Source organism: Somniosus microcephalus, unplaced genomic scaffold (genome assembly GCF_052327205.1).
Source record: "Somniosus microcephalus isolate GS21.2 unplaced genomic scaffold, FLI_Smic_1.0 unresolved_chr5, whole genome shotgun sequence".
Taxonomy (NCBI): Eukaryota; Metazoa; Chordata; class Chondrichthyes; order Squaliformes; family Somniosidae; genus Somniosus; species Somniosus microcephalus.
The window spans coordinates 58,036,640-58,051,480 of record NW_028225183.1 but is presented as its reverse complement, the minus strand read 5'-3'; the positions used below and the strand labels follow the sequence as shown (position 1 = coordinate 58,051,480).

Here is a 14,841-nt window from a genome sequence, read left to right as displayed (position 1 = left end):
TTGAACGAAAAGTTTGCCTTTTCTTTGGAATCCTTTGGAATCCTTTGGAAATCTTTGGAATCCTCTACCCCAGAGAGCTGTGGAGGCGGAGCCACTGAATATATTCAAGGTGGAGGTAGACATATATTTGAGCTGCAGTGGAGTCAAGGGTTATGGGGAGCGGGCAGGAAAGTGGCGTTGAGTAGAAGATCTGATCAGCCATGATCTTTTTGAATGGCGGGGCGGGTTCGAGGGGCCGAATGGCCCACTCCTGCTCCTATTCCTTCTATTCTTATTTCTGTCCCTTCTGCCTCTGTCTCTCTGTTCACAGGTCGATTTTTGCTCTGACAGATTCGGCACTTTTCAGTTCCTCGTTAGTATAGTGGTGAGTATCCCCGCCTGTCACGCGGGAGACCGGGGTTCAATTCCCCGACGGGGAGAATTTTTAACATCCCCAATTTTAAACCTTTGGGCAGCTCCTTAAAAAGACCCTGGGAAAAGTTGAATAGAACAATTTGAACGAAAATAATTTTAAAATATGAACATGACGAAATGTATAACAACTCCCTGCACCAGTTCCTCGTTAGTAGAGTGTTCTCCTTCTGTTTGCCTGTTGTGTGGGGCACTGAGGAGGGAGAGAGAAAATGAGATAACAGCGGGAGAAAGCACGACTGCTCTTTCAAAGAGACAGCACAGGCACGATTGGCCGAATGGCCTCCCACCGTGCTGCCAGCCTCCATGAATGCATGACACTGAGATGGATATCTGAGACATACCCACACAAAGAGAGCACATACGGGTATTTTGTGTGTGTTTGCTGCTTTGTCTCAAGCACTGCATAACCATCTCCTGGACAATGTCGTGGATATTATGATGTTCAGTTTTCACTTCCCCGACGGCTTCTCTCTGACTTTATGCCTCTGTCTCTGAGAAAAGCATAGAAGGAAATATATGGCAAATGGACCCCTTCCCGCACTTGATGCTGTGGCTTAGTGAACATGTCCTTTGTGTTCTCGTCTAAAAGATGTCATCTTGTACGAAAAGTTTGCCTGGCGTGAAAGTGATCTGAATTTCAAAGCAGCAAGGAGGAAAGTCTGCGTTGCTCTGCTTGCTGGCAGGCAGCTTCTTGCAGCTCCCTGCAGCTTCCCTGGTGGTCTAGTGGTTAGGATTCGGCGCTTTCACCACCGCGGCCCGGGTTCGATTCCCGGTTAGGGAACAGTGCGTTTTGAGGCTGTTTGAAATGCCTCCAATCAATGCACCCGCGCGAAGCAATGTCTGCTCCTGATCAACCTTTGCAATTTCAACACTGCTGATGCCTCAACAGGGACACAATGCACTTCCTTGCCTTTTGTAAAATGCCTGCTGTTTCAAAGTCAGCAGGAAATTACATTTGGGACGAGACAATTTAAACGTGTACATGCCCACATTTAACTGCAGCTGACAGTGTCAGAACAGTCACGGTTATTATCAAACTTCCATGTATTTTCTTGCAGGCTGCACCCCCCTAACAAACTTAGCTTATCACAGCACGGCTATCAATCAACTCAACGCCAGTTTGAAGAATGCAACATTTGAAAGTTAGCAACGTGTGCAAGACTTTAGTGAGAGAGAGTTGGGCCGTGATAACATTTCTAAGCAGTAAGATATTCAGTAGGCCTGAGCCCTTGCTGCGTAATACAATTCTCCCCATACTGATTCTGCTATCTTCAATTGGTCTCCTCTGGTTACCGTCATACCTGCCACTGGCAAGCGTTTCTCCTTATTACCTCAATCAAATCCCCTTGTAATTTTGAAAGCCTCTTATTAAATTTCCTCTTAACCGTCTGAGGAAAACAATCACAAACTCTCAACATAACTGAAGTTCCTTATCCCTCGGACCACTCTGCAAGACGTCAAACTGACTGTCTCGCTCTGTATGTCTATCTTTGTCTCCCTCTTTGTCCCTGTCTCTCTCTGTATAGGATTCTGAGGGTGCTTGACAGGATAGATGCAGGGAGGATGTTTCCCCTCCTGGGGGAATCTACAACTCGGGGGCAAAGCTCCAGGATATCCGGTCGCCCATTTAAAACGGAGATGAGGAGGAATTTCTTCTCTCAGAATGTCGTGAATCTTTGGAATCCTCTACCCCAGAGAGCTGTGGAGGCGGAGCCACTGAATATATTCAAGGTGGAGGTAGACATATATTTGAGCTGCAGTGGAGTCAAGGGTTATGGGGAGCGGGCAGGAAAGTGGCGTTGAGTAGAAGATCTGTTCAGCCATGATCTTATTGAATGGCGGGGCAGGCTCGAGGGGCCGAATGGCCCACTCCTGCTGCTATTCCTTCTGTTCGTCTTCTGATTTCTGTCCCTTCTGCCTCTGACCCTCTGTTCACAGGTCGATTTTTGCTCTGACAGATTCGGCACTTTTCAGTTCCTCGTTAGTATAGTGGTGAGTATCCCCGCCTGTCACGCGGGAGACCGGGGTTCAATTCCCCGACGGGGAGAATTTTTAACATCCCCAATTTTAAACCTTTGAGCAGCTCCTTAAAAAGACCCTGGGAAAAGTTGAATAGAACAAAATGAACGAAAATAATTTTAAAATATGTACATGACGAAATTTATAACAACTCCCTGCACCAGTTCCTCGTTAGTAGAGTGTTCTCCTTCTGTTTGCCTGTTGTGTGGGGCTCTGAGGAGGGAGAGAGAAAATGAGATAACAGCGGGAGAAAGCACGACTGCTCTTTCAAAGAGACAGCACTGGCACGATTGGCCGAAAGGCCTCCCACCGTGCTGCCAGCCTCCATGAATGCATGACACTGAGATGGATATCTGAGACATACCCACACAAAGAGAGCACATACGGGTATTTTGTGTGTGTTTGCTGCTTTGTCTCAAGCACTGCATAACCATTTCCTCGACAATGTCGTGGATATTATGATGTCAGTTTTCACTTCCCCGACGGCTTCTCTCTGACTTTATGCCTCTGTCTCTGAGAAAAGCATAGAAGGAAATATATGGCAAATGGACGCCTTCCCGCACTTGATGCTGTGGCTTAGTGAACATGTCCTTTGTGTTCTCGTCTAAAAGATGTCATCTTGTACGAAAGGTTTGCCTGGCGTTAAAGTGATCTGAATTTCAAAGCAGCAAGGAGGAAAGTCTGCGTTGCTCTGCTTGCTGGCAGGCAGCTTCTTGCAGCTTTTTGCAGCTTCCCTGGTGGTCTAGTGGTTAGGATTCGGCGCTTTCACCGCCGCGGCCCGGGTTCGATTCCCGGTTAGGGAACAGTGCGTTTTGAGGCTGTTTGAAATGCCTCCAATCAATGCACCCGCGCGAAGCAATGTCTGCTCCTGATCAAACTTTAGCAATTTCAACACTGCTGATGCCTCAACAGGTACACAATGCACTTCCTTGCCTTTTGTAAAATGCCTGCTGTTTCAAAGTCAGCAGGAAATTAGATTTGGGACGAGACAATTTAAACGCGTATATGCCCACATTTAACTGCAGCTGACAGTGTCAGAACAGTCACGGTTATTATCAAACTTCCATGAATTTTCTTGCAGGCTGCACCCCCTAACAAACTTAGCTTATCACAGCACGGCTATCAATCAACTCAACGCCAGTTTGAAGAATGCAACATTTGAAAGTTAGCAACGTGTGCAAGACTTTAGTGAGAGAGAGTTGGGCCGTGATAACATTTCTAAGCAGTAAGATATTCAGTAGGCCTGAGCCCTTGCTGCGTAATACAATTCTCCCCATACTGATTCTGCTATCTTCAATTGGTCTCCTCTGGTTACCGTCATACCTGCCACTGGCAAGCGTTTCTCCTCATTACCTCAATCAAATCCCCTTGTAATTTTGAAAGCCTCTTATTAAATTTCCTCTTAACCGTCTGAGGAAAACAATCACAAACTCTCAACATAACTGAAGTTCCTTATCCCTCGGAACACTCTGCAAGACGTCAAACTGAGTGTCTCGCTCTGTATGTCTATCTTTGTCTCCCTCTTTGTCCCTGTCTCTCTCTGTATAGGATTCTGAGGTTGCTTGACAGGATAGATGCAGGGAGGATGTTTCCCCTCCTGGGGGAATCTACAACTAGGGGGCAAAGCTCCAGGATATCCGGTCGCCCATTTAAAACGGAGATGAGGAGGAATTTCTTCTCTCAGAATGTCGTGAATCTTTGGAATCCTCTACCCCAGAGAGCTGTGGAGGCGGAGCCACTGAATTAATTCAAGGTGGAGGTAGACATATATTTGAGCTGCAGTGGAGTCAAGGGTTATGGGGAGCGGGCAGGAAAGTGGCGTTGAGTAGAAGATCTGATCAGCAATGATCTTATTGAATGGCGGGGCAGGTTCGAGGGGCCGAATGGCCCACTCCTGCTCCTATTCCTTCTATTCTTATTTCTGTCCCTTCTGCCTCTGTCCCTCTGTTCATAGGTCGATTTTTGCTTTGACAGATTCGGCACCTTTCAGTTCCTCGTTAGTATAGTGGTGAGTATCCCCGCCTGTCACGCGGGAGACCGGGGTTCAATTCCCCGACGGGGAGAATTTTTAACATCCCCAATTTTAAACCTTTGGGCAGCTCCTTAAAAAGACCCTGGGAAAAGTTGAATAGAACAAAATGAACGAAAATAATTTTAAAATATGAACATGACGAAATTTATAACAACTCCCTGCACCAGTTCCTCGTTAGTAGAGTGTTCTCCTTCTGTTTGCCTGTTGTGTGGGGCACTGAGGAGGGAGAGAGAAAATGAGATAACAGCGGGAGAAAGCACGACTGCTCTTTCAAAGAGACAGCAAAGGCACGATTGGCCGAATGGCCTCCCACCGTGCTGCCAGCCTCCATGAATGCATGACACTGAGATGGATATCTGAGACATACCCACACAAAGAGAGCACATACGGGTATTTTGTGTGTGTTTGCTGCTTTGTCTCAAGCACTGCATAACCATTTCCTGGACAATGTCGTGGATATTATGATGTTCAGTTTTCACTTCCCCGACGGCTTCTCTATGACTTTATGCCTCTGTCTCTGAGAAAAGCATAGAAGGAAATATATGGCAAATGGACCCCTTCCCGCACTTGATGCTGTGGCTTAGTGAACATGTCCTTTGTGTTCTCGTCTAAAAGATGTCATCTTGCACGAAAAGTTTGCCTGGCGTGAAAGTGATCTGAATTTCAAAGCAGCAAGGAGGAAAGTATGCGTTGCTCTGCTTGCTGGCAGGCAGCATCTTGCAGCTTCCCTGGTGGTCTAGTGGTTAGGATTCGGTGCTTTCACCGCCGCGGTCTGGTTCGATTCCCGATTAGGGAACAGTGCGTTTTGAGGCTGTTTGAAATGCCTCCAATCAATGCACCCGCGCGAAGCAATGTCTGCTCCTGATCAACCTTAGCAATTTCAACGCTGCTGATGCCTCAACAGGTGCGCAATGCACTTCCTTGCCTTTTGTAAAATGCCTGCTGTTTCAAAGTCAGCAGGAAATTACATTTGGGACGAGACAATTTAAACGTGTACATGCCCACATTTAACTGCAGCTGACAGTGTCAGAACAGTCACTGTTATTATCAAACTTCCATGTATTTTCTTGCAGGCTGCACCCCCCTAACAAACATAGCTTATCACAGCACGGCTATCAATCAACTCAACGCCAGTTTGAAGAATGCAACATTTGAAAGTTAGCAACGTGTGCAAGACTTTAGTGAGAGAGAGTTGGGCCGTGATAACATTTCTAAGCAGTAAGATCTTCAGTAGGCCTGAGACCTTGCTGCGTAATACAATTCTCCCCATACTGATTCTGCTATCTTCAATTGGTCTCCTCTGGTTACCGTCATACCTGCCACTGGCAAGCGTTTCTCCTTATTACCTCAATCAAATCCCCTTGTAATTTTGAAAGCCTCTTATTAAATTTCCTCTTAACCGTCTGAGGAAAACAATCACAAACTCTCAACATAACTGAAGTTCCTTATCCCTCGGACCACTCTGCAAGACGTCAAACTGACTGTCTCGCTCTGTATGTCTATCTTTGTCTCCCTCTTTGTCCCTGTCTCTCTCTGTATAGGATTCTGAGGGTGCTTGACAGGATAGATGCAGGGAGGATGTTTCCCCTCCTGGGGGAATCTACAACTAGGGGGCAAAGCTCCAGGATATCCGGTCGCCCATTTAAAACGGAGATGAGGAGGAATTTGTTCTCTCAGAATGTCGGGAATCTTTGGAATCCTCTACCCCAGAGAGCTGTGGAGGCGGAGCCACTGAATATATTCAAGGTGGAGATAGACATATATTTGAGCTGCAGTGGAGTCAAGGGTTATGGGGAGCGGGCAGGAAAGTGGCGTTGAGTACAAGATCTGATCAGCCATGATCTTATTGAATGGCGGGGCAGGCTCGAGGGGCCGAATGGCCCACTCCTGCTCCTATTCCTTCTGTTCTTATTCTTATTTCTGTCCCTTCTGCCTCTGTCCCTCTGTTCACAGGTCGATTTTTGCACTGACAGATTCGGCACCTTTCAGTTCCTCGTTAGTATAGTGGTGAGTATCCCCGCCTGTCACGCGGGAGACCGGGGTTCAATTCCCCGACGGGGAGAATTTTTAACATCCCCAATTTTAAACCTTTGGGCAGCTCCTTAAAAAGACCCTGGGAAAAGTTGAATAGAACAAAATGAACGAAAATAATTTTAAAATATGTACATGACGAAATTTATAACAACTCCCTGCACCAGTTCCTCGTTAGTAGAGTGTTCTCCTTCTGTTTGCCTGTTGTGTGGGGCTCTGAGGAGGGAGAGAGAAAATGAGATAACAGCGGGAGAAAGCACGACTGCTCTTTCAAAGAGACAGCACAGGCACGATTGGCCGAATGGCCTCCCACCGTGCTGCCAGCCTCCATGAATGCATGACACTGAGATGGATATCTGAGACATACCCACACAAAGAGAGCACATACGGGTATTTTGTGTGTGTTTGCTGCTTTGTCTCAAGCACTGCATAACCATTTCCTGGACAATGTCGTGGATATTATGATGTCAGTTTTCACTTCCCCGACGGCTTCTCTCTGACTTTATGCCTCTGTCTCTGAGAAAAGCATAGAAGGAAATATATGGCAAATGGACGCCTTCCCGCACTTGATGCTGTGGCTTAGTGAACATGTCCTTTGTGTTCTCGTCTAAAAGATGTCATCTTGTACGAAAAGTTTGCCTGGCGTTAAAGTGATCTGAATTTCAAAGCAGCAAGGAGGAAAGTCTGCGTTGCTCTGCTTGCTGGCAGGCAGCTTCTTGCAGCTTCCCTGGTGGTCTAGTGGTTAAGATTCGGCGCTTTCACTGCCGCGGCCCGGGTTCGATTCCCAATTGGAGAACAGTGCGTTTTGAGGCTGTTTGAAATGCCTCCAATCAATGCACCCGCGCGAAGCAATGCCTGCTCCTGATCAACCTTTGCAATTTCAACACTGCTGCTGCCTCAACAGGTACACAATGCACTTCCTTGCCTTTTGTAAAATGCCTGCTGTTTCAAAGTCAGCAGGAAATTACATTTGGGACGAGACAATTTAAACGTGTACATGCCCACATTTAACTGCAGCTGACAGTGTCAGAACAGTCACGGTTATTATCAAACTTCCATGTATTTTCTTGCAGGCTGCACCCCCCTAACAAACTTAGCTTATCACAGCACGGCTATCAATCAACTCAACGCCAGTTTGAAGAATGCAACATTTGAAAGTTAGCAAAGTGTGCAAGACTTTAGTGAGAGAGAGTTGGGCCGTGATAACATTTCTAAGCAGTAAGATATTCAGTAGGCCTGAGCCCTTGCTGCATAATACAATTCTCCCCATACTGATTCTGCTATCTTCAATTGGTCTCCTCTGGTTACCGTCATACCTGCCACTGGCAAGCGTTTCTCCTTATTACCTCAATCAAATCCCCTTGTAATTTTGAAAGCCTCTTATTAAATTTCCTCTTAACCGTCTGAGGAAAACAATCACAAACTCTCAACATAACTGAAGTTCCTTATCCCTCGGACCACTCTGCAAGACGTCAAACTGACTGTCTCGCTCTGTATGTCTATCTTTGTCTCCCTCTTTGTCCCTGTCTCTCTCTGTATAGGATTCTGAGGGTGCTTGACAGGATAGATGCAGGGAGGATGTTTCCCCTCCTAGGGGAATCTACAACTAGGGGGCAAAGCTCCAGGATATCCGGTCGCCCATTTCAAACGGAGATGAGGAGGAATTTCTTCTCTCAGAATGTCGTGAATCTTTGGAATCCTCTACCCCAGAGAGCTGTGGAGGCGGAGCCACTGAATATATTCAAGGTGGAGATAGACATATATTTGAGCTGCAGTGGAGTCAAGGGTTATGGGGAGCGGGCAGGAAAGTGGCGTTGAGTAGAAGATCTGATCAGCCATGATCTTATTGAATGGCGGGGCAGGCTCGAGGGGCCGAATGGCCCACTCCTGCTCCTATTCCTTCTGTTCTTATTCTTATTTCTGTCCCTTCTGCCTCTGTCCCTCTGTTCACAGGTCGATTTTTGCTCTGACAGATTCGGCACCTTTCAGTTCCTCGTTAGTATAGTGGTGAGTATACCCGCCTGTCACGCGGGAGACCGGGGTTCAATTCCCCGACGGTGAGAATTTTTAACATCCCCAATTTTAAACCTTTGAGCAGCTCCTTAAAAAGACCCTGGGAAAAGTTGAATAGAACAAAATGAACGAAAATAATTTTAAAATATGTACATGACGAAATTTATAACAACTCCCTGCACCAGTTCCTCGTTAGTAGAGTGTTCTCCTTCTGTTTGCCTGTTGTGTGGGGCTCTGAGGAGGGAGAGAGAAAATGAGATAACAGCGGGAGAAAGCACGACTGCTCTTTCAAAGAGACAGCACAGGCACGATTGGCCGAAAGGCCTCCCACCGTGCTGCCAGCCTCCATGAATGCATGACACTGAGATGGATATCTGAGACATACCCACACAAAGAGAGCACATACGGGTATTTTGTGTGTGTTTGCTGCTTTGTCTCAAGCACTGCATAACCATTTCCTCGACAATGTCGTGGATATTATGATGTCAGTTTTCACTTCCCCGACGGCTTCTCTCTGACTTTATGCCTCTGTCTCTGAGAAAAGCATAGAAGGAAATATATGGCAAATGGACGCCTTCCCGCACTTGATGCTGTGGCTTAGTGAACATGTCCTTTGTGTTCTCGTCTAAAAGATGTCATCTTGTACGAAAGGTTTGCCTGGCGTTAAAGTGATCTGAATTTCAAAGCAGCAAGGAGGAAAGTCTGCGTTGCTCTGCTTGCTGGCAGGCAGCTTCTTGCAGCTTTTTGCAGCTTCCCTGGTGGTCTAGTGGTTAGGATTCGGCGCTTTCACCGCCGCGGCCCGGGTTCGACTCCCGGTTAGGAAACAGTGCGTTTTGAGGCTGTTTGAAATGCCTCCAATCAATGCACCCGCGCGAAGCAATGTCTGCTCCTGATCAACCTTTAGCAATTTCAACACTGCTGATGCCTCAACAGGTACACAATGCACTTCCTTGCCTTTTGTAAAATGCCTGCTGTTTCAAAGTCAGCAGGAAATTACATTTGGGACGAGACAATTTAAACGCGTATATGCCCACATTTAACTGCAGCTGACAGTGTCAGAACAGTCACGGTTATTATCAAACTTCCATGAATTTTCTTGCAGGCTGCACCCCCTAACAAACTTAGCTTATCACAGCACGGCTATCAATCAACTCAACGCCAGTTTGAAGAATGCAACATTTGAAAGTTAGCAACGTGTGCAAGACTTTAGTGAGAGAGAGTTGGGCCGTGATAACATTTCTAAGCAGTAAGATATTCAGTAGGCCTGAGCCCTTGCTGCGTAATACAATTCTCCCCATACTGATTCTGCTATCTTCAATTGGTCTCCTCTGGTTACCGTCATACCTGCCACTGGCAAGCGTTTCTCCTCATTACCTCAATCAAATCCCCTTGTAATTTTGAAAGCCTCTTATTAAATTTCCTCTTAACCGTCTGAGGAAAACAATCACAAACTCTCAACATAACTGAAGTTCCTTATCCCTCGGACCACTCTGCAAGACATCAAACTGACTGTCTCGCTCTGTATGTCTATCTTTGTCTCCCTCTTTGTCCCTGTCTCTCTCTGTATAGGATTTTGAGGTTGCTTGACAGGATAGATGCAGGGAGGATGTTTCCCCTCCTGGGGGAATCTACAACTAGGGGGCAAAGCTCCAGGATATTCGGTCGCCCATTTAAAACGGAGATGAGGAGGAATTTCTTCTCTCAGAATGTCGTGAATCTTTGGAATCCTCTACCCCAGAGAGCTGTGGAGGCGGAGCCACTGAATATATTCAAGGTGGAGATAGACATATATTTGAGCTGCAGTGGAGTCAAGGGTTATGGGGAGCGGGCAGGAAAGTGGCGTTGAGTAGAAGATCTGATCAGCCATGATCTTATTGAATGGCGGGCAGGCTCGAGGGGCCGAATGGCCCACTCCTGCTCCTATTCCTTCTGTTCTTATTCTTATTTCTGTCCCTTCTGCCTCTGTCCCTCTGTTCATAGGTCGATTTTTGCTTTGACAGATTCGGCACCTTTCAGTTCCTCGTTAGTATAGTGGTGAGTATCCCCGCCTGTCACGCGGGAGACCGGGGTTCAATTCCCCGACGGGGAGAATTTTTAACATCCCCAATTTTAAACCTTTGGGCAGCTCCTTAAAAAGACCCTGGGAAAAGTTGAATAGAACAAAATGAACGAAAATAATTTTAAAATATGTACATGAGGAAATTTATAACAACTCCCTGCACCAGTTCCTCGTTAGTAGACTGTTCTCCTTCTGTTTGCCTGTTGTGTGGGGCACTGAGGAGGGAGAGAGAAAATGAGATAACAGCGGGAGAAAGCACGACTGCTCTTTCAAAGAGACAGCACAGGCACGATTGGCCGAATGGCCTCCCACCGTGCTGCCAGCCTCCATGAATGCATGACACTGAGATGGATATCTGAGACATACCCACACAAAGAGAGCACATACGGGTATTTTGTATGTGTTTGCTGCTTTGTCTCAAGCACTGCATAACCATTTCCTGGACAATGTCGTGGATATTATGATGTTCAGTTTTCACTTCCCCGACGGCTTCTCTATGACTTTATGCCTCTGTCTCTGAGAAAAGCATAGAAGGAAATATATGGCAAATGGACCCCTTCCCGCACTTGATGCTGTGGCTTAGTGAACATGTCCTTTGTGTTCTCGTCTAAAAGATGTCATCTTGCACGAAAAGTTTGCCTGGCGTGAAAGTGATCTGAATTTCAAAGCAGCAAGGAGGAAAGTCTGCGTTGCTCTGCTTGCTGGCAGGCAGCTTCTTGCAGCTTCCCTGGTGGTCTAGTGGTTAGGATTCGGCGCTTTTACTGCCGCGGCCCGGGTTCGATTCCCGGTTAGGGAACAGTGCGTGTTTTGAGGCTGTTTGAAATGCCTCCAATCAATGCACCCGCGCGAAGCAATGTCTGCTCCTGATCAACCTTTGCAATTTCAACACTGCTGCTGCCTCAACAGGTACACAATGCACTTCCTTGCCTTTTGTAAAATGCCTGCTGTTTCAAAGTCAGCAGGAAATTACATTTGGGACGAGACAATTTAAACGTGTACATGCCCACATTTAACTGCAGCTGACAGTGTCAGAACAGTCACTGTTATTATCAAACTTCCATGTATTTTCTTGCAGGCTGCACCCCCCTAACAAACATAGCTTATCACAGCACGGCTATCAATCAACTCAACGCCAGTTTGAAGAATGCAACATTTGAAAGTTAGCAACGTGTGCAAGACTTTAGTGAGAGAGAGTTGGGCCGTGATAACATTTCTAAGCAGTAAGATCTTCAGTAGGCCTGAGACCTTGCTGCGTAATACAATTCTCCCCATACTGATTCTGCTATCTTCAATTGGTCTCCTCTGGTTACCGTCATACCTGCCACTGGCAAGCGTTTCTCCTTATTACCTCAATCAAATCCCCTTGTAATTTTGAAAGCCTCTTATTAAATTTCCTCTTAACCGTCTGAGGAAAACAATCACAAACTCTCAACATAACTGAAGTTCCTTATCCCTCGGACCACTCTGCAAGACGTCAAACTGACTGTCTCGCTCTGTATGTCTATCTTTGTCTCCCTCTTTGTCCCTGTCTCTCTCTGTATAGGATTCTGAGGGTGCTTGACAGGATAGATGCAGGGAGGATGTTTCCCCTCCTGGGGGAATCTACAACTAGGGGGCAAAGCTCCAGGATATCCGGTCGCCCATTTAAAACGGAGATGAGGAGGAATTTGTTCTCTCAGAATGTCGGGAATCTTTGGAATCCTCTACCCCAGAGAGCTGTGGAGGCGGAGCCACTGAATATATTCAAGGTGGAGATAGACATATATTTGAGCTGCAGTGGAGTCAAGGGTTATGGGGAGCGGGCAGGAAAGTGGCGTTGAGTACAAGATCTGATCAGCCATGATCTTATTGAATGGCGGGGCAGGCTCGAGGGGCCGAATGGCCCACTCCTGCTCCTATTCCTTCTGTTCTTATTCTTATTTCTGTCCCTTCTGCCTCTGTCCCTCTGTTCACAGGTCGATTTTTGCACTGACAGATTCGGCACCTTTCAGTTCCTCGTTAGTATAGTGGTGAGTATCCCCGCCTGTCACGCGGGAGACCGGGGTTCAATTCCCCGACGGGGAGAATTTTTAACATCCCCAATTTTAAACCTTTGGGCAGCTCCTTAAAAAGACCCTGGGAAAAGTTGAATAGAACAAAATGAACGAAAATAATTTTAAAATATGTACATGACGAAATTTATAACAACTCCCTGCACCAGTTCCTCGTTAGTAGAGTGTTCTCCTTCTGTTTGCCTGTTGTGTGGGGCTCTGAGGAGGGAGAGAGAAAATGAGATAACAGCGGGAGAAAGCACGACTGCTCTTTCAAAGAGACAGCACAGGCACGATTGGCCGAATGGCCTCCCACCGTGCTGCCAGCCTCCATGAATGCATGACACTGAGATGGATATCTGAGACATACCCACACAAAGAGAGCACATACGGGTATTTTGTGTGTGTTTGCTGCTTTGTCTCAAGCACTGCATAACCATTTCCTGGACAATGTCGTGGATATTATGATGTCAGTTTTCACTTCCCCGACGGCTTCTCTCTGACTTTATGCCTCTGTCTCTGAGAAAAGCATAGAAGGAAATATATGGCAAATGGACGCCTTCCCGCACTTGATGCTGTGGCTTAGTGAACATGTCCTTTGTGTTCTCGTCTAAAAGATGTCATCTTGTACGAAAAGTTTGCCTGGCGTTAAAGTGATCTGAATTTCAAAGCAGCAAGGAGGAAAGTCTGCGTTGCTCTGCTTGCTGGCAGGCAGCTTCTTGCAGCTTCCCTGGTGGTCTAGTGGTTAAGATTCGGCGCTTTCACTGCCGCGGCCCGGGTTCGATTCCCAATTGGAGAACAGTGCGTTTTGAGGCTGTTTGAAATGCCTCCAATCAATGCACCCGCGCGAAGCAATGCCTGCTCCTGATCAACCTTTGCAATTTCAACACTGCTGCTGCCTCAACAGGTACACAATGCACTTCCTTGCCTTTTGTAAAATGCCTGCTGTTTCAAAGTCAGCAGGAAATTACATTTGGGACGAGACAATTTAAACGTGTACATGCCCACATTTAACTGCAGCTGACAGTGTCAGAACAGTCACGGTTATTATCAAACTTCCATGTATTTTCTTGCAGGCTGCACCCCCCTAACAAACTTAGCTTATCACAGCACGGCTATCAATCAACTCAACGCCAGTTTGAAGAATGCAACATTTGAAAGTTAGCAAAGTGTGCAAGACTTTAGTGAGAGAGAGTTGGGCCGTGATAACATTTCTAAGCAGTAAGATATTCAGTAGGCCTGAGCCCTTGCTGCATAATACAATTCTCCCCATACTGATTCTGCTATCTTCAATTGGTCTCCTCTGGTTACCGTCATACCTGCCACTGGCAAGCGTTTCTCCTTATTACCTCAATCAAATCCCCTTGTAATTTTGAAAGCCTCTTATTAAATTTCCTCTTAACCGTCTGAGGAAAACAATCACAAACTCTCAACATAACTGAAGTTCCTTATCCCTCGGACCACTCTGCAAGACGTCAAACTGACTGTCTCGCTCTGTATGTCTATCTTTGTCTCCCTCTTTGTCCCTGTCTCTCTCTGTATAGGATTCTGAGGGTGCTTGACAGGATAGATGCAGGGAGGATGTTTCCCCTCCTAGGGGAATCTACAACTAGGGGGCAAAGCTCCAGGATATCCGGTCGCCCATTTCAAACGGAGATGAGGAGGAATTTCTTCTCTCAGAATGTCGTGAATCTTTGGAATCCTCTACCCCAGAGAGCTGTGGAGGCGGAGCCACTGAATATATTCAAGGTGGAGATAGACATATATTTGAGCTGCAGTGGAGTCAAGGGTTATGGGGAGCGGGCAGGAAAGTGGCGTTGAGTAGAAGATCTGATCAGCCATGATCTTATTGAATGGCGGGGCAGGCTCGAGGGGCCGAATGGCCCACTCCTGCTCCTATTCCTTCTGTTCTTATTCTTATTTCTGTCCCTTCTGCCTCTGTCCCTCTGTTCACAGGTCGATTTTTGCTCTGACAGATTCGGCACCTTTCAGTTCCTCGTTAGTATAGTGGTGAGTATACCCGCCTGTCACGCGGGAGACCGGGGTTCAATTCCCCGACGGTGAGAATTTTTAACATCCCCAATTTTAAACCTTTGAGCAGCTCCTTAAAAAGACCCTGGGAAAAGTTGAATAGAACAAAATGAACGAAAATAATTTTAAAATATGTACATGACGAAATTTATAACAACTCCCTGCACCAGTTCCTCGTTAGTAGAGTGTTCTCCTTCTGTTTGCCTGTTGTG

At 46.5% G+C, this 14,841-nt stretch overlaps 7 non-coding genes across 7 annotated transcripts; all 7 read left to right on the top strand.

The window, feature by feature from the left end:
- Positions 1 to 347: 347 nt before the first annotated feature.
- Positions 348 to 419, top strand: trnad-guc (transfer RNA aspartic acid (anticodon GUC)). Its single transcript has one exon. It is a non-coding gene; the product is annotated as a tRNA-Asp (tRNA).
- A 1,970-nt stretch (positions 420 to 2,389) lies between these two features.
- trnad-guc (transfer RNA aspartic acid (anticodon GUC)) lies at positions 2,390 to 2,461 on the top strand. The gene has a single exon. It is a non-coding gene; the product is annotated as a tRNA-Asp (tRNA).
- A 703-nt stretch (positions 2,462 to 3,164) lies between these two features.
- trnae-uuc (transfer RNA glutamic acid (anticodon UUC)) lies at positions 3,165 to 3,236 on the top strand. Its single transcript has one exon. It is a non-coding gene; the product is annotated as a tRNA-Glu (tRNA).
- Positions 3,237 to 4,424: 1,188 nt separating this feature from the next.
- Positions 4,425 to 4,496, top strand: trnad-guc (transfer RNA aspartic acid (anticodon GUC)). Its single transcript has one exon. It is a non-coding gene; the product is annotated as a tRNA-Asp (tRNA).
- Positions 4,497 to 6,455: 1,959 nt separating this feature from the next.
- trnad-guc (transfer RNA aspartic acid (anticodon GUC)) lies at positions 6,456 to 6,527 on the top strand. The gene has a single exon. It is a non-coding gene; the product is annotated as a tRNA-Asp (tRNA).
- Positions 6,528 to 10,526: 3,999 nt separating this feature from the next.
- Positions 10,527 to 10,598, top strand: trnad-guc (transfer RNA aspartic acid (anticodon GUC)). The gene has a single exon. It is a non-coding gene; the product is annotated as a tRNA-Asp (tRNA).
- A 1,962-nt stretch (positions 10,599 to 12,560) lies between these two features.
- Positions 12,561 to 12,632, top strand: trnad-guc (transfer RNA aspartic acid (anticodon GUC)). Its single transcript has one exon. It is a non-coding gene; the product is annotated as a tRNA-Asp (tRNA).
- Positions 12,633 to 14,841: the final 2,209 nt, after the last annotated feature.